The 19,424-nt window shown below is 34.1% G+C and overlaps 1 long non-coding RNA gene across 1 annotated transcript in view; it reads right to left on the bottom strand.

Moving 5' to 3' along the window:
• LOC146994429 (uncharacterized) overlaps positions 1 to 19,424 on the bottom strand; it is a 26,899-nt gene extending 7,475 nt beyond the window's left edge. The window contains exons 1-2 of the long non-coding RNA XR_015044150.1: positions 19,331 to 19,424; positions 16,686 to 16,775 (exon numbers count right to left, since the gene is read on the bottom strand). This is a non-coding gene — a long non-coding RNA (uncharacterized LOC146994429). The remainder of the gene's footprint in view (positions 1 to 16,685; positions 16,776 to 19,330) is intronic.

Genomic DNA, 19,424 nt, shown 5'->3' with positions numbered 1-19,424 from the left:
GTTATTAATATTTTAAAGCAAAATTTTCTCTTATAATATTTTGCATTAATAATTCATTTCAAGTCTCTTGCTCAGTTTTAGATATATTTAAAAATTATTAAATAAATTTAAATTCAAATTAGAAGAATAAATTGTATAAATATTCTTAACATTTCTTATTTTTCCATAGTAACCACAGATGGAGGACCTGAGACTATCTGTGGAAAATAAGCAAGTTTCAGGTTATCACAACACCTTCACGCACTTTCATTGGAATATACGTATATACGATTGCTTGCTAGGATAAAAGGAATATTTTCTCACTAAAACAATATGATTTGCGATAGTTCCCAAGATAGTTTACTTTTTTTAATAAAATATCTTTTTAACTTAGAAAATTTCTTATTTTATTTGCAACTTCGGGTATTTTTGATCCAGAGTTTATTTGACGCTACGGATATAAATAATATTTCACAATTTACTTGATATAATGATAGAACTAATTAACTAAACGTGAAACAAAAACTTGTTTATTTGATAATCATAATTACAGACGTCTAAGTTTTTGTCATGTAATTTTCCGCTTGTGTATAGCCATGAGTAAGGAAAGCCGCGAGTTTATTAATTGTGCCATAATGATATTGTTTTCTTTAAAATCTAAGAAAATATCAGTGTATTTTACTATTCCACTACTTATTTTCGGGGGGGGGCTAAGAGCAAATAAACAGGTGCTCTTAGAAATTCCTGCATTGAAAAATTATAAGAGCATTAATGAAAAAAAGACATCGGATTTTGACAGTTTGATTCTTATTATTTTATTAATCTCTATAGCTTTACTTCTTTCTCTTTCTATACATATAGAAAGAATTAAACAGTGACTCTAGTCAAATGCTCATGATGATTACTTATTTTTTTTTTTTATTTTATTTAATGTGACTGTGGCAAAGCACTCGAAGGTTACCTGCCTAAGAGTAGAGATGTCTCTGTGGAGGAATTTCTGAGGGAAACTGTCTCATATATATGTTGCACATGGGGAAAACAAAGAAAACGCCTACGCAGTGAGCTCGTTCGCCGAAACTCGAATTCTCAGCCGAATTATCAGCGTTCAGAGACTTTATTGCTCGTTTGCTGATGGGCCAACGCTCTTGATGCGTTTTATTGAATATAAGTTTTGTATGTGCAGTAGGAAAATTTAAAATATTTTTTTCAAAATATTATAGTTAAATAGAGGCAAAGCATAGTTTTACTAAACATTTTCTATCAGTATTACTTTCAGTGTAGTTACCTAATGCAGAAACATATAGTTTTATACATATTTATATTTATAATTTGGTTTTCGATATAATGAATTAAGATTTCTCAGAATTCTATACTGTCTGAAATTTTATTTTTCAGTATAATAATATGCAGTTATTTTTAAAGGGTGTAAGGGGTGAAAGTTTTGAAATATGAAAAGAAAAAAATTATGTTTGCGCTCAAAAAAATGCAAATGGTAACGAATTTTAAAATAAAATTGTGTAGAACTGATCATGATTAGACTCATCTTCTTTCAGTTAGGTTTTTCTCAAGAATATTGATGTGTTCAAGAACACACATGCTCAAAGTGCAAATGTTAGAAATTATATAAAACATGCACTGAAGTAGAAGTAAGCTTTGCAACAGAAATTCAACTAATTTCAACGAATACCCGGGATAATATGATCACAATCTATCTGAATATTTAAAAAAGTCTTGGCGGGTTTGCTTTCTATAGGCTCATACTTATTTATTATTACGTACACGTGTGACTGTTATTTTTTTATACAGAGAATGTTTTTTCCATCTAGGGTTTGCAACAAAAAATTAACGATTTTAATTTCCGTAAAACAAAATACAAAGCAGACATTCTAAGGCAAAACTGAAGTGTAAAATTATTTTTATTCACCAAAATGCACAATATATTTCTACTTCAACTAAAAAAAGCACAATTAAGTTTTGTTCACGTGGCTGGCTGGCTCAGTTAGAAATAAATATATAATCTTTTATTCCTTCTTTCCTCTAAGAAACTAAAATTCAACAAGATACTTCTTTTTTACAAAGCAAAACTCGTAATTTATCATTTTCAATAAAAAATAGTTTTTACTATTTGCATATTGTAGAACATAGGAGAGCTACTTATTGCAAACATACCAGGGCTGCCATCGTGAAGGGCTTTCTAAGGGAAACTGACCCTATGATCCAGTCATCCCATTCACCTATGTTCGAACCTAAATCAAATTATCGGCAAGTGTTTTATCATTCGGCTATTAGCAAGGTTTAACTAGATGAAACCAATTTAAAAATTTTATTCGCATACAGTACTAAACTCGACACTCGCAATAAGAGAATTCTAGTCTTACTATATTTCTTGTGCTCTGTAATTAGCTAATTTTAATGCAATTAGCAGGTAATATCGATATTGGAAAAATTTAAATGTAAACTGCACTTTCGAATTTTCTTTCGCATCGTTCTAAATTTTACAGCGTGAGCCAAGTTATACGAACAGATAATAGTTATACATGTCTAGGGCGTACTGACTCTCCTGGATAGCAGAAAAGAAGTCTTTTTCATCAAAGGTGCCATATATAATACGGGCCCACCAACGGCCGAGCGGTAACGTCGCTGAACACTGGTAGTTCGGTCCGAGGTTCGAATCCCGCGAACGGGCTGGCTGCATGGGCGTTTTCGTGGATTTCCCCACGTCTAACGTGTATACGAGCCAGTTTCTCTTAGAAAGCCCTCCACGAAGGCATACCCCCTTAAAAGTAGATAGCCCTCTAGTGCCTTGCCGTAATATAATAAAACCAAACCATATATAATACGTAGAATGACAATGCACATTGCCTTTCATTCTTATCGTCCCTCACCTAATTTTCATCGTATATTCTATTCTTTCTTCCAGTCGTTTCACATTACCGCTTCTTTTCAACATGCACCCTATTTGAAAATACTTCTTCTGTTTTTAGAAATAGAGCTAAACTTTTCTCAGTATCGCAAGAGAAATACGTTCAACCGAATGTAAGAACGCATTTCTGTGAGTACAATTTTGTAGGAAAATCTTCTGCAAAACGCTTCAATTTTATAACAAATATGTACATAATATATACAAAATTTAAGAACGGATTTTATAACCATACATATATTTACAAATTCGTTTTTCAAAAATCGTAGTTTTTTTTTTTTTTTTTTTTAACCCAAAGGGGCGCTAGGGCAGAGGGGCTACTAGTCTAAAAACGACATTTTATAGTGTTTCACTATAAACGGCGAATCAACTTTTAAATTGTTGCCACCAAATATTATCGTCCTGTATATTTAAAGAAATTAAACCATTAAGAATCTTAATGAATATATGTCTTGTATTATTAAAAATACAGTACCTAAAGCCATCAAATTAAGAATAACTTAATCCTTCACTCGAATATGCAACCTGGAAACTGGAATTTTTAAGTTCGAATTTGTTTTATTATCTCTTGCATATTTTGTAAAACTTTGACGAATTTTTGATTAGGAAAGTCAACTGTTTCAAAGAGAACAGTGGTAACGCTGTAATGAATAAAATATTTTTATCTCCAGCGTGCGAGACTGTTTATCGGAAATTTTAAAGATATGCTGTTTTTAAATATTTTATGATATTGCTGTTGAACTGGAATTTATGTGCTTTAATTGCGAAGAACAGGGTATTTAATAAATAAAGGTAACACACAAAGCGTAAAAAAAGCCCATTTGAGCGTAATATAAAATCTGAAAGCTTCGGGATTTTATTTTAATGTTTCTAATTTTATAATTCCTTTTTGAAATCCAAATGAGCGTTAGTACAGAAGGGCTGTTAGTTTCGAAACGGCATTTTGCGTCGAATCACATTAAATGCCCGAATTACTTTTCAAACTGTTGCCACCAAATATTATCGCCCTGTATTTATTTAAAGAAACTAAATAATGAGAATCTACATGAACGTAAGTATGTTTTTCGCATTGCGGAAAAACAACGTTACCTGGAGTCATCACATTTTGGATCACATAGTCCTGCACTCGAACAAGGACACTTCGAAGGCCGAATTTAGAATCTGGAATATGTTTTTATTGTCTATTTCATATACTGTAAAACTTTACCGGATTTTTAAAAACTCAACAGTTTCAAAGCGAGCAATGGCAACACTGTAAGGAACAAAACATTTTTGTTTACAGCCTGCGAGCCTGTGTATCGGAAATTCTAATGATATGCTGTTTCTAAATATTTTTAGCCCAACGTGGCGTTAACCCAAATGCTCTCGAAACATGTATGTGTCTGTAAATGAAAAAAAAAAAAAAATGCCCGTTTGAACTAATATAAAGTCTGTTTTCATTTTTTATTTATTGTTTTGGGTACTGAACCCAATTTTACATAACTTTTCAACCAAATATTTTGCGCTAGCATTATTTTCTTATTTTTTCTAATACGTTTTAGAAAAGTATTTAAAATAAATGGATCTTATATCAACCAGTTAAAGAAAGTGCGTAATTGTCATAAGAAAAACTGAAGCAAGGAGGATAAAAAGTTTCGCAGGTCGTATTTTTAAACTAATCTAATTAGCTTATTATAAGAAAAAGACTGTTATTATTATTTTTTTTTTTTTTTGCTATGATAATAATAGAAAAATAATGAGAATAAAGATGCCTGCAGATTTCTTTATGTAGAGTAATATATTTATATTAAAATAAATTTCATAATCGTTAATTTTAATAAAACAGAATTATATTTGCATGAGGTTTGCATATTTCATAAAAAGCATGTGCATATTTGTATCCTGCAAAATAATTTGTTATAATTTTACAGGGTATTTGAATGGGCTTCAGACTTGCTTGTTTGGGGGGCTTGCTTGTTATTTCATAAAATCACAAGCAAATATTTATATTATATACAATAATGCCTTTAATACGTCAATTCACCAAATGCACATGATATACGAGGGCTATCCAGAAAGTAGATTACGTTTTGGAATAAAAAAATAAACAAAGTATAGGAAACAAATTTTATTATATACAGATGAAAGCCACACTCAAATACTACTTTTCTACATAGTCACCATACAAATTAAGGCATTTATCGTAGCGATGTACGAGCTTGGAAATTCCTTCGTCGAAAAATTCGGCCGCCTGCGCCTTCAACCACTTCGTTACCTCTTCTTGCCTTCCATCTTGCACAAAACTTGTGGTAACTAAGCTTTTCGCTGATGATTTCGTGCAACAAACTTCGCGAAATTTGTGGAAAATTCAAAGAAAGTTCCGTTATTGTGAAATTTCGATTTTCACGGACTTTAGCATCGACTTTTTCGAGAAGTTCGGCGGTCACTATGCTGGGTCTCCCACTTCGATCTTCGTCGTGAACATTGGTTCGGCCATTTTGAAATCTTATGACCCACTGACGCACTCCACCTTCAGTGATAATGTTGTCCCCATACACTTCACGAAGCTGCCGATAGATTTCTATCGGTTTACAGTTTTTTGCAGTCAGAAACCTTATTACTGAGCGCACCTCGCAGCTCGCGGGATTTTCAATTAACGCAGACATTTCAAACCGTCACAGTATCTGAACGGAGCACAGCACGAACCTCTCACTAGCACGGCTAGATGCAGACTGAGCTGCGCAACGCTCTGACCCCAAGATGGCCGCGCTAGCCCCGCCCCTAGCGGACACAGACGGAAACGTAATCTACTTCCTGGATGGCCCTCGTATACATATATTTTCTTTCTCGAGCTTTTATAAAAGGAGAGTTATATAAACCATTTTGGTAGGAAAGAAACTTTTTTATAGCTCTCAGCTAATATTATGATGATGCATTATAATGTTGTGCTGCCATTATTTACTTTTTTATACAACTGAATGAATTTTAAAATATTTATTCATCTTCTTGAATTTATTTCATAGCTCTAAATTTATTTTCGATTATATTTTGGCGAAATAAATAGTTAGTTTTTGAGAAGGAAAAATGATATTTCAAATGATTTTATCATTTCTATTTTAGAATAATGGCTCTTTATCCGGGGACATCTTAAAAAGAGTACAAGCGGTTATGATTTTAATGTAAGAAATTAACTTGTAAGGATGTTAAGTTTTACTAACGTTTATTTTATTTTAAATCTTTACTATCACTTCTTATTTTCTACTTCCGGCCAGAATTATAAACGTTAAGGTTTTTATGCAAAGTTTGTCTGGCGAACGCCAAGTATTTAAGTTGTGGCTTTTTGCCAAGCGAGAGAGAGGAAGCAGTGAGTCGAAGCAGGCCGCTTACCTTAGAAGTTACGCAGTTGCTTGTTGCCTTCCAGGCCAGAGGTTTTAATCCTCTTGATAAATTTTAAACGTATTGTAGTGTTCACAGTTCTCTGTACTACATACGCTTCCTGTTAATATAAGGCCAATCTTCCACGTTTATTATTCTAAAGTTAAATTAGAGTTTAGTTTTATTTTTATACTTTTACGTTTTGACCCCAAGTAGCGGGTCGGTGTATTCCGAAGTACGGAAGTCATTGTAAATAGAGAAAATAAAGGGTTTTGTATACCCTTCTTGTGTATCCTATCTACTTCCCACAGTTTTGAACATAGCTTTAGTAAGCTCCCTGTTCCGAGTCAGGTCCTTGCATGTTCCCGAAGAAGGTAAGAAGAAACATTGACCCTGATAGTGGCGCCCAACGAAGAAGAATAACCATGGCCGAGTTTCAAGAAGAACCTGTGCTGCCTGCAGAAACGGCTCAGAATCCAGAAATGCCAGCTGCCGCCCTGGAAGGATTTGGTTACATCGTCCAGACCATGCGCGCTTCGATGAAACCAGAAGCAACATTTAATGGAAACTCACCGGTAACCAGTTTTTTGGAAAAATTGGATGACCACTTCATGCTCTACCCCGTGCACGAGTTTCAAAAAGTTACCTTAGCTACCAGCGCTTTGAGGGGCCAAGCGCTTAACTGGTTCAAATGTATAGGCAGAAGTCTCTTGGGTCAAGCAGGAAGTCCCACCTATACTTACGATAATTTCAAGACTGCCCTACTAAAAGCCTTCCCTGTCGTAAGGGATCGTGCGAAATTAGAAACGGAACTTTTTAGTATATATCAACAAAGAATCGAAAACTTCTCAAGCTTTATTTTAAGAAAAATTCACGTCTTCAAACTCTTGTATGGAAACTGTCCGGATCCTGAAATAATTCAAGTGATTTTGCCGAGGTTACTGCCCCAAGTGCAAGACTTTATTGAATTAAGAAATCCGACTACACTGGAAAAGTTATTTGAGCTAGCAATCCAGTTTGAAAGTAGAACGGCGGACGTTGAAAGAAGACGCCAATATCAACAGCGAAACCAATTTGGTACGCCAAGACTACAGCAAACTCAAGCACACGGCTACGGAGAAAAAGCGAATCAGTGGGCAAGGAAACCCGAGCATTCAAAAACAGCCGGCGAACGTCGACAGTTCAATAGCAATCCAGCAAAAAAAGTCTCAAGGCCAGTGGAAAAAGAAGGAAAGCACGGAAACGAAAAAGAATTTAAACTAAAACGGATTTCTGCTGACGAGAGGGTGTGGAAATCCGAAGGCCACGAAAAACCCTCTTCCTACAAGTTAAATACAGTAATGGTGAAAAATCTGACTCTTCCGAAGATTGAAGTGTTGGTGAATAATATCCCAGCCACCGCACTCCTGGATACAGGCGCGCAGTGTTCCTGTGTGGCAGAAGATTTTTTTAGGAAGTATTTTCGTAAATATCGCATATATAATTCGGATAATACGACAGTGTTAGCTGCGCAAGGAGAAGGATGTAAGTGCATAGGTAAAGTACCTCTGTATATCCGTATCAAGGACGAACAAGTAAAGGTGATGTTTTTTATAGTAAAGAATCTGCAAGAACATATAATCTTAGGAATAGATTTTCTTTCAGACACACAAGCAACACTGGATTTTAATGAAGCGTCCCTTAAGCTGACAATGAAACCAGTTCGTGGAGAAAAGGCTGAACCGCCGATGTTAAAACTTGACCACCTCCCTAATGACGAGCAAGGAAGAATCCGACAAGTGGTAAGTGAATTTGCTTCGTTATTTAGTGATATTCCAGGATTTACTCAGGTTACTAACCATAGTATTGACACCGGAGATGCAATGCCAGTTCGCCAAAAACCATACCGGTATGATAAGAAAAAGGAAAAAATTATAGAATGGCATATTACCGATATGCTACGTAAAAAGATCATAACGCCCATTTCAAGTAGTTATGCTAGCCCGGTGGTTTTATGTAAGAAAAATAATGACTATCCTTTGACGCATCCAAAAAGGTGGAGATTCGCTATTGATTACCGTAAATTAAACTCCATAACTAAATATCCGGTATATCCGTTACCGATCATTGAAGAAATTCTAAGGAACATAAAATCAACCAAATTTATGACGACTTTAGACTTAACGACTGGTTATTTTCAAATAGGGGTTAGGCCTGAGGACGTGCCTAAGACTGCTTTTATAACCAAGTCTGGCACTTATGCATTTTTGCGTATGCCGTTTGGCCTTTCAGGGGCCCCGGCAACATTTCAGCGATGCATGGACATTGTGTTAAGACCTGTTCTTGGAAACTCCACATTTATCTATTTAGACGATATCATTATTACTAGTGATAATCTCGACCAACATGTACAGGATTTAAGACAGGTGTTTTCTTTATTAAATGAGGCCGGTCTAAAAGTTAATGTCGGAAAGTGCAAATTTGCAGCCCCTGAATTAAAATATTTAGGTTACAAAATATCTCAAAAAGGAATCGAGACAGATGGATAAAAAATAATCGCTGTACAAAAGTATCCGACTCCAAACACTGCAAAGAAGCTCTCTTCTTTTCTAGGACTTTGTTCATATTATAGGTCCTTTATAAAAGATTTTGCAGCTATCGCTAAGTCATTGTTAAAATTAAAAAGGAAAAAGGCAAGATTCTCGTGGACGGCCGAAGCCAATAGTGCTTTCGAAAAATTAAAACAAGCATTAACGCAAGCCCCTGTGTTGAAATTTCCTGAAAAGGATGAGAATTTAGAAATTTCAGCGGATGCTTCGGATTATGCGGTAGGAGCGGTACTTTCGCAAAATCAGCAGCCCGTAGCATTTTTTAGCCGAACTTTAAATCAAACACAAAGAAACTATTCCGCGACCGAGAGAGAGGCACTTGCAGTTCTGTTAGCAGTGCAAAAGTTTCGAGTCTATTTTGAAAAGGCGCCAATAACAGTGTACTCTGATCATGCGGCGGTAACTAGATTGTACTCAAGGAAAAACTTATCCCCAAGGTTAATAAGATGGGCACTCAAGCTGCAAGAATATAATCTGGTAATCAAGCATACCCCCGGAAAGGAAAATATCGTAGCAGATGCCCTATCAAGAATTAAAATAGATGAACAAGGTAATACCGTAAAGGTGGCAATGCTCACAGCATGTACAATAAATTCCCGAGAAACTGTAATAACCGAACTGGGTAAGGATCCTGAGTTTGGAAGCATTTATGAGTATTTAAAGGATCCTGAAAATTTTAGCCACCAAGATATTGTGGCGATAAGAAATAGGGCAGCCCATTACGAACTAATAGATGGTCTGTTAAGCAGGAGGAACCAGGAGAAATGGCGGCAACTATAACCCGGCTCTAAAACGGAAGATCTCTCAGGACTGTCCGCAGCAAATGTCGCCGAACTGCGGAAGGGCCATCAGCGGCGGAGGAAAAGTTACAAGGAAAATTTGAACGGCCAGCAACGAGGTCCAAGCAGGAACACGAAAGAAGCTTCCCGGTTCCGCCAAGACCAGCTGCCATCAAACGGCCAAGACCACAAGCAGAGGAGAAAAAGAAGGTATTCAAGGGTGACCGAACTGGTGAAAAAAGGAAGCTTCCAGAGGAAGGCACTGAAGGGCAAGCCCGTACAAGAAGGAGGATAAATCAAACAACTATCTGCAATACCTTTAAGGACTGGGCCCAGAAAAGGATGTCCGAATATTACAAAGATAAGTAAAATTTTATGTTACTTTGCAAACTTAAGTTAATCTTTCATTCTTACTGCAAGTGGCAGATTTCAAGAAGTTTTACCTCATTCGAGGTCTACCTTTATCGCCAAAAGGGCGAGAAATAAGTTGTTACCGATTTTGGTATTATGTTTTTCAATTACGTTCTCCGCTTTCCCTATACCATAGACTGGAGAGTTGAATCAGGAGACCAAAAAAATGGGTCTTGGAAGGAATGAGTGCATTTCAAGATGCATTCGATTCCTTCCGAGACCAATTTTTTTGGGCCACTCTCTGCTCCAATATTGGGAGAGAGAGAAAAGAAATTTATCATCTCCTGTCCACCCAAAAAGAAATTATGTATTTTTGTTTTTCTGGATGCGGCCGAATTTGTAGATGAATCGTCCAGAAACCGGCCCTCAAGCCCATTTTCAGACTATTTCTATACATATTCGGTCATCAAGATGGTCCGGGGACGACTTTGTTTGGACATCATTTCTATATAGATGGTGAAATTTGTATAGGAAAAGTCTAGAAACCGACTCGAACGCCTGTTTTCAGTATACTGCAATACAAATAGGGCTGTCCACACAATAAAAAAGACATCATTTTTTTCGTAAATAGAGCTCCATTTTTATAGAAATAGTCTAGAAACTGACTCGAAAGCCCGTTTTCAGTATATTGCAATACAAATAGGGGCCGCTCTCTCATCCAATCTTGGGAGAGAGAGAGAGATCCGGTTTCCATAGTCATCCTGTCCATTCAAAAAGACAATCTTTTTGTTTCTGAATGCAACCGAATGTATATAGGAATATACTAGAAAGCGGCCCTCAAGCCCATTTTCAGTATATTTCTATACAAATTCGGTATAAAATTGTCCGAGGACGACTTTGTCCGGAGACGACTCTGTCCGGAGACGACTCTGGACTCAACGATGACGTCATTTTGATATAGTGGAATGTGTATAGAAATAGTCTGAAAAAGGACTCGAACGCTCGTTTTCAGTATATTCCCATACAAAATTGGCTGTCCACAACATAAAAAAAAGACATCATTTTTTTATTGGATGGAGCTCCATTTGTATTTGAATATACTGAAAACCGACTCGAACGCCCGTTTTCAGTATATTCCAATACAAAATAGGGCAGTCCACAACATAAAAAAAAGACAGCATTTTTTTCTTGGATGGAGCTCCATTTGTATTAGAATATACTGAAAACCGACGTGAACGCCCGTTTTCAGTATATTCCAATACAAAATTGGTTGTCCACAAAATAAAAAAGACATCATTTTTTTCTTGGATCGAGCTCCACTTGTATTGGAATATATTGAAAACCTACGTGAACGCCCGTTTTCAGTATATTCCAATACAAATAGGGCAGTCCACAAAATAAAACAAAGACATCATTTTTTTTCTTGGATCGAGCTCCATTTGTATTGAAATATACTGAAAACCGACGGGAACGCCCGTTTTCAGTATATTCCAATACAAATAGGGCAGTCCACAAAATAAAAAAAGACATCATTTCTTTCTTGGATCGAGCTCCATTTGTATTGAAATATACTGAAAACCGACTTCCATTTACTTACCTTTAGCTGACAGCACGCATGGCTTTTCGTGGAACGAAGGACATTTACCATATGATGAAATACAAGCATTCCTTATTTCATTAACTAAAGGATATAAAACCATTTATTGTCCCGATTATTGGAAGATTAATCTTTTATCTGAGATTCTCGCTCGTCCAGTTATAGTGAATTTTCGATCAGAGAGGGAAAATTTATGCGATTAAACGAGTGTATCTTGTACAGATACATACACATCATTTTGTTCTAAACATTTAGGCCGAACAAAATATTGTGCTTTTCAGGAAGCTTTGGTTTATTTTCATCGTTTACAAGAATATAAATCAGAAATTCCCGAGTTTGTAATAATAGATAAAGATAAGGATGGGAAGACAAACGAAAAAGATACAGAATAGTAAAAGAGTTGTTTAAAAATTGATGTTTCAGTGTTACTAATTAATAAAAAACCCTTTTCGTCTGAAATTGATGTCTTCAATGACTCTCTCATCCAATATTGGGAGAGAGAGAGATCCGGTTTCCATAGTCATCCTGTCCATTCAAAAAGACATTCTTTTTGTTTCTGAATGCAACCGAATGTATATAGGAATATACTAGAAAGCGGCCCTCAAGCCCATTTTCAGTATACTTCTATACAAATTCGGTATAAAATTGTCCGGGGACGACTTTTTCCGGAGACGACTCTGTTTGGACTCAACGATGACGTCATTTTGATATAGTGGAATGTGTATAGAAATTGTCTGAAAAAGGACTCGAACGCCCGTTTTCAGTATATTCCCATACAAAATTGGCTGTCCACAACATAAAAAAAAGACATCATTTTTTTCTTGGATGGAGCTCCATTTGTATTTGAATATACTGAAAACCGACTCGAACGCCCGTTTTCAGTATATTCCAATACAAAATAGGGCAGTCCACAACATAAAAAAAAGACATCCATTTTTTTCTTGGATGGAGCTCCATTTGTATTAGAATATACTGAAAACCGACGTGAACGCCCGTTTTCAGGATATTCCAATACAAAATTGGTTGTCCACAAAATAAAAAAGACATAATTTTTTTCTTGGATCGAGCTCCACTTGTATTGGAATATACTGAAAACCGACGTGAACGCCCGTTTTCAGTATATTCCAATACAAATAGGGCAGTCCACAAAATAAAAAAAAAAAGACATAATTTTTTTCCTTGGATCGAGCTTCATTTGTATTGGAATATACTGAAAACCGACATGAACGCCCTTTTCAGTATATTCCAATACAAATAGGGCAGTCCACAAAATAAAAAAATAACATCATCGAATGCATTTGCACTCATTCCTTCCAAGACCCATTTTTTTGGTCTTCTGATTCGTTTCTCTCTCTTCTTAGTCCATTTCCATAAATATAGGGAAAGCGGAGAACCTTTCCCTACTTATTTCTAAATATCTTTTCTTTTTTTTCTCCTGAGTTTATGTATATATCAATTCAAATACTTTTGAGAACAGTCATCCCAATTCTCTGTCGTCTTTTCGGTTTCATCGTCCCAACACTCTGACATAGTCTCAGTAGATTTTGGAGCATGGGTCGTCAGTTCATTGTCCCAACATTCAGTGGACATAGTCTCAGTACATTTTGGAGCATGAGTCGTCCGTTCAATGTCCCAACACTCAGTGGACATAGTCTTAGTGGATTTTGGAGCATGAGTCGTCCGTTCATCGTCCCAACACTCAGTGGATTTTGTCTTTGGATCCTCTGAAGATATTTTGGGGGTCTCAGGAGATTCTTTGGAAGGTTCGTCCCAACAGGCTGCTGGATCGTAATGGGGAATATTTTCAGGTATGTCTCCCCAACCCTCCGTCTTCCTCGAGTTATTGGAGGAAGTTGACGACAAAGAAGAAGAAGAGCCCATCAAGTGGAAAGGCGTATGCTCATCCGGATGTTCCATCACTTGGAAACAGGACAGATTATCCCATTTCTGGATGAGGTCATCCTACGCTTTTGGGGACGGATCCTTCTCTAACTGATCGTAGGCCTTATCAAAAGCTTGCAGAGGATTGTCTGCTTCCTCCTGGATCCTCTCCTCTTTCTCCGTTCCGTCCGGATAGACGTGATTGATATAAAATTCTCCTTCCATAATATGCCACCCATAGTTGCGCACTTTGTTTTCGGCACAATGGAAATATTTCCTCCTTTGATGATGTCGGGCACATTTTCCCCGATACTTCCAAATGATTCCATCTTGCACATAAATTTCCGTCACGGGTTTTTGATAATCCAAGTCTTTAGCAAAGAATTTAGCTTTCTGGCATCCCACCACATAAATCGTGGAGAAGCTGTGAGTGAGCGATTGGAGAATGCGTCCTAAATGGTTGTAGGGTATATGACCCTCGTTCCAACGAAGTCCGTGCCAGTTTCTCGTCAGCCAGGCATTCGTCTTTTGGTTTTTTTCACTCAGTTGGTGGAAGGGTTGAGGAGGAGCAAACGTCAACGATCGCACGGTCAAAAAATCTTTTTTCGCATAGCCCAATTCTTTTAAAACGTAGGTAAATTCACCCTTCTTGTGGTTGTAGGACTGGAAACCCTCTAGATCGAGCACGATAAAGTTTTCTGAACACGCCATGGCGATGAATACGGTGATGTCTCCCACAAACAGGAAAAAAAAAAAAAAAAAAGAATCGAAAAGGTATATATGTATAACAGGGAAGATCTAGAAAGGGGAAAAAAAAAACAATAAAACGTTTTAGAGTCGTCGTCTTGAAAGAGACATTTTCTTTTCAAAGGGTTAAGAAGTTTCAAAGTTTCAAAGGTCTTTAATGAAGTTATGATTATTATGATTATTTAAAAAAACAAAGAATCAAATCGATTTTATAGATAACCATATTCATAGGACCAAAGGGACTTACCAGCTCAGTTCACGTCTTCTTCTGTTCTCTGAAGAAATCTCGCGGAGGACACACACTTTTATACTCGCACGACATCTGTCGGGATCGCGACCCCATCTAAATGTCAGGGTCATTCCAACCTCTTAAAAGGATCAGAATGAAAGAAACACTTTGATAAAATATATATTTATGAAAAGATATCTGAGGGTCGTGAGAACATTTTCTCTCCCCCCCCCCGCCTATTTAAAAAAAATACAAAGTCTTTCTTGGATCGCGTCAAGATTACAAAATTCATAATTAAATTATTTTACAAAATCAGTCTCTAATTTCAGTTAATTTGTATTAAAAATTGAATAATAAAATTACCCATTTAATAATCTTTACATAAATGAATCATCTTTCTTTAAAACATGTAAGGAATTTATAGTGTTTTGATGACACTGTTGGAAAATTGTTAAAAGGAATAAATTGTATTTTTAAAACTAAATCAATTCCTAGCCTCAGAATAAATAAATATGTTTTCGTAACATGAGAATGCTGCAGGCTTTTTTTATATATTTAATATTTAGTTGTAAAAGTTTGACATTATGTTAACAATTCTTTATATCATTCAAAAGGTAACTCAAGAAGCTCTTCTAAAATTCTATCTTTCTGCTTATACAATTAAAAAAAAAAATCTGAAAGGCCTCAGATTTTAGCAGTCACTCAAAGAGGCTAAAAGTTTATGAATGCATAGATTATCAATACAGATGGGGCAGTGGAAATAGCAAAACATTTTATATGATACTGAGACCAGAAAGTTATATGTCTTCTATATATTTGAAAAATGAAGAAATATATCATGTAATTATGTAGAAATATTAAAATGTTTTCAATTAGATATATCATGAATTAAATGCATTTTAAATCAATCAGATTAAAAATTTAAAAAAGCACTGTTAAGAACTGTGTGTAATGCTTTTAAATAGCTTGGCTTGTTAGTCAATAATATATTAGATTTTAAAGGTAAATATGTTAAATTTTGCCAAATGGCAAGACTTGAATGAAAAGCGAAACAAGTTTACGACTGACGATATGAAGTCACATTTCAAAACTAATAGCCCTTTTAGATTAAAAAAAAAAGTTCTGAAAATAATTTGCAATGGTTCATTGGTATTATTTTACGCAAAATTCAGTAAAATGAAATTTACCCGTTGAAATCAGCACCAAATTAAACTTTGTAAATTCTAGCGCATGTTAAAGGTTGTCTCATCCAGAATTTTATTACTAACCATTCATTTCAGAGCAAAATAAAACAGTAATTGCCATTTATATGACAATCAATATCAAAAATTTAAATCTGCATTTTACGCAACATAGAAAAACTTCAAAAGATCTACTGTTTACCATGCAATTAAGGCATTTTATTCTGCTATCAACTCTACCAATCATTGATTCCATTAAGTATATTCAGTTTACTCTTTCTGCTCAATATATGCAATGTAAAATTTTCCATAAATTTATTAATTCATTTTATTTTGAGGTGAGCTTTTATTCAACTCTCAATGTCAACGAGAATGTTTAGTTCATTTTTTATTCGGTTCTGTCGACATTAAAAACAACAAAACGTCCCTCTTTATTAAGGACTTTAATTAACTAATTTTAAATACGGAGCTATGAATGAATTTTTTCCCTTGCATGTTATAATAACTGAAACAAAATTACTCTGATACAGTCAAAATTCCTAAATGCAAGTACATAAAATTTACTTTAGCAATTTAAAGAGATGAGACACACTGAACACATGAATAAATTTCTATCAAAGAATAATTTATTAAATTTGGCCTGTTCCATAGTAAACTTTAACCATTAGATTACATTATTACACCGTGTTATCAGTTTGAAAAGCAAGTCATATGCCAGATCTTGGATGTAAAAGAAATGCACAAAATAATATACAGGTTATTGAAAAATGATGTATACCAATGTTTATAGATATGATTAAATGTAACAGAAAATTTACTGTCACAACCACATTTTTAAATGAAATGTATTATTTTAACATTTTACAATATTTAAGGTATGGCATTAAATGCAACATTATGTGCCTGGACATAAGTTAGTAAATTAAAAAAAAAAATAATAATCAAAGAACGAATGTCATGAAAAATTTCAAAAACAAGCAGAATTTAATTTAGAAGACCTTTAGACACTTATGATAAATAAATTTGAGAATTCTTCACCCAAAATTAAATTATAATTAACTAAAACCAGTTTGACTGACCTTCTACAAAATCCTTCAGCTGCAATTTTTTCTAGCTTGAAAACCAAATTCTTCTCCACATGGTAATAACATCTTAACCAGTTGAAATTCCTGCAGAAAGTTTGATAACACAGTAATAGAATTAATAGAATAGAAAAATTAACACAAAAGTATAGAACATCATTTAAACTTAACATTATTACAAATTTTGGTGCTTTCTGACTATCTGCAAAGCTGTGAAAATTGGCAAAATGCTTAGTTTATGGTTCATATCTACTGCTCTGTTCACAAGTAGTAATTCAAATAAGCACTTTATAAGAAACAAGAAATTTTAGGATGCACACACACAAAAATATATATATATTGGGTCAATATTCACATATTTTTCATCCAATGGAATACTATTCAGAAATAAAGATTAAATATAAAGCATGTAAATACATGTGTGTGGTATGCATATTCATAGTTTGCTATTATCGTGTGCATACTCTTGCTGTTTTAGCATAAGTTGAAGCTGTGAGGGCAGATGATAAGAAAATATCAGAATTTTTCATGTACAAGAAAAGATTGCCCTGACAATAGTATCTCAATTGTTTAGCACTGACATTTACATAGCGCATTAGAAATATATAGTAATATATGTATAGTAAAAAGATAATTGCATATTATTAATTAATTTTTTTAAATGCCAAACTTTAACAATTCTTTCACATATAATTAAACAGAATTCTTTCACATGAACATCTAAAATCCATTCTTAACTAAAGAATAAATAATAAAACCATGTAAATTTCTTATCAAGCCCATCATTTCCGAAATGTCTACTTCTGAAAGTTCCCAGCATTCCTCAATATATTATTAAATTACTAAACTATCAATATCGTCATGTTCGCTAATGTGGCAATATCTTTTACACTTCTTTGTTACCACAAGTAACAAGTAGGCTTAAATAAATCTTTAACTGTTACATGCTACTTTTGTCTAAAATTTGTACAAATAATAAAATTAAATGAGCTCTTTATAATATGCTCAAAGAAATATTTTTGTATGAAAATTTGTATGTTATATATTGACTTGATTAATGATTCAGGAAATAATTTGGGTTTTCAAAGTGCTTCCAATAATTCAAATTTCAGCTTGTGTCAAAATAAAATCTATAACACAAAGATAAGCAAATTTTCTTATGAACAATGCATTTTAACATTATTCAATCACTGGCAATCACACAGTACTGATTGCTTCAATAAACATTACTGTAACTGTGTCATTTAAAAGACTGTAATGTTTTAATTATTTCCTTAATTAAAACATTACAGTCTCTTCCTCCTTCGAACACCAAAAGAAAACCCAGATAAGAAATATAAAAATATCAGTAAAAATAAATTATATTATTGAATGACACTTTACATTAATTACACTTATGCATATATTATTTTATTATAAATTATTTCAAAATCAAAGAAGAGAAGGGGGAGAAACTTTAATATTGACATTTCTAAAATGATATAAACATTAATCATTTAGTACAGTTTGTTATTTCAGGCAAAAAGAATTCACTTTTTTGGATAGCATTTATATTTCCATCTCACTTTCAATGAAACATCAAGAGAAATGCATATAATTTAAACACCAGTTTATTTTATTTATCAGACAGATTATGTCAACTCGAAAAAACCTATCAGTAAAATTCGGTAGTAATAATTCTGAATGTTAGGCAACTTGCAAGATTCAACAAAAATTATCAATACTTTTATTATAATGACAATACTACAGTAACATGAACATAAAATTAAACTGCATATAACTATAAAATAAGCCAGCATATAATAATGGTGCATTGGTTTCTAAAACAATGGGCTCGATGAAAAAATACACGTATTATGGTAGCTATTCATATTCTTCAGCTTTCCTAATATTCTCATGTTCACTTTACATAACTAAAGTATCTAAAATACAATAAAAATGCAAACAATATTTATGAGAAAATGTTAAAAGCAATCATAAGCATTTGATTGAATGACCATATTTTGTCTTCCTGCAAGTTGAATCTTAAAATGATATGCAGTTTGAAAAGTGCTTAATCCTTTTATAAAATATTCAAAAAAGATTAAAAAAAGGTACCGTTCTGTTATCAGGACCGGGTTCAGAAATGTATTTATGTATGCTTGTATATTTGTATGTTTGTGTGTCTACATATACACATCTATGCACATACTTACGAACACAGGTTCATACATTTCCGATTCTGGTCCCAATAACAGAACAGTACCCCCCAAAGAAACTTGAATTACAAACTAGATTAAGATAATGTTTCAACCATACATATTTTGGACAAAACAATGCAAACTCTTATTTTTATACAATTGTTCAAACTATTTAACAAAAATTTATTGCTGCAATAAAATAATAAGCAGTCTGATCACACATATTATTTTGAAACTGAATGCATAAACTAGACTAAAAAAAATTCAATCATAAACATTTGGATAGCAGGGCAAATTAGATATTTGAAAAGACAGCCAGCCATTGAGATACACGTAATTCACGATAGAATGGTAACAATTGAATTCATAAAGCTGTGAAACATTTAACTGTCAAAATGACATAAATAACATAAATTCGAAAAGCAAAAAAAGTAAACATACAAGTATTGCAACTGAACTTACCTTTCATGCAACAAAAAATATCCATACATGTCCATGCAACAAAAAATATCCATACATATACATCCATACATCTTCATGGCGCAGCCATTTTGGA

This window comes from Stegodyphus dumicola, chromosome 11 (assembly GCF_044657685.1).
Source record: "Stegodyphus dumicola isolate Sdum_Otavi_A_Nest chromosome 11, ASM4465768v1".
Lineage (NCBI taxonomy): Eukaryota > Metazoa > Arthropoda > Arachnida > Araneae > Eresidae > Stegodyphus > Stegodyphus dumicola.
The sequence above is the reverse complement of the archived record's forward strand: the minus strand, read 5'-3'. Positions and strand labels throughout refer to the sequence as shown.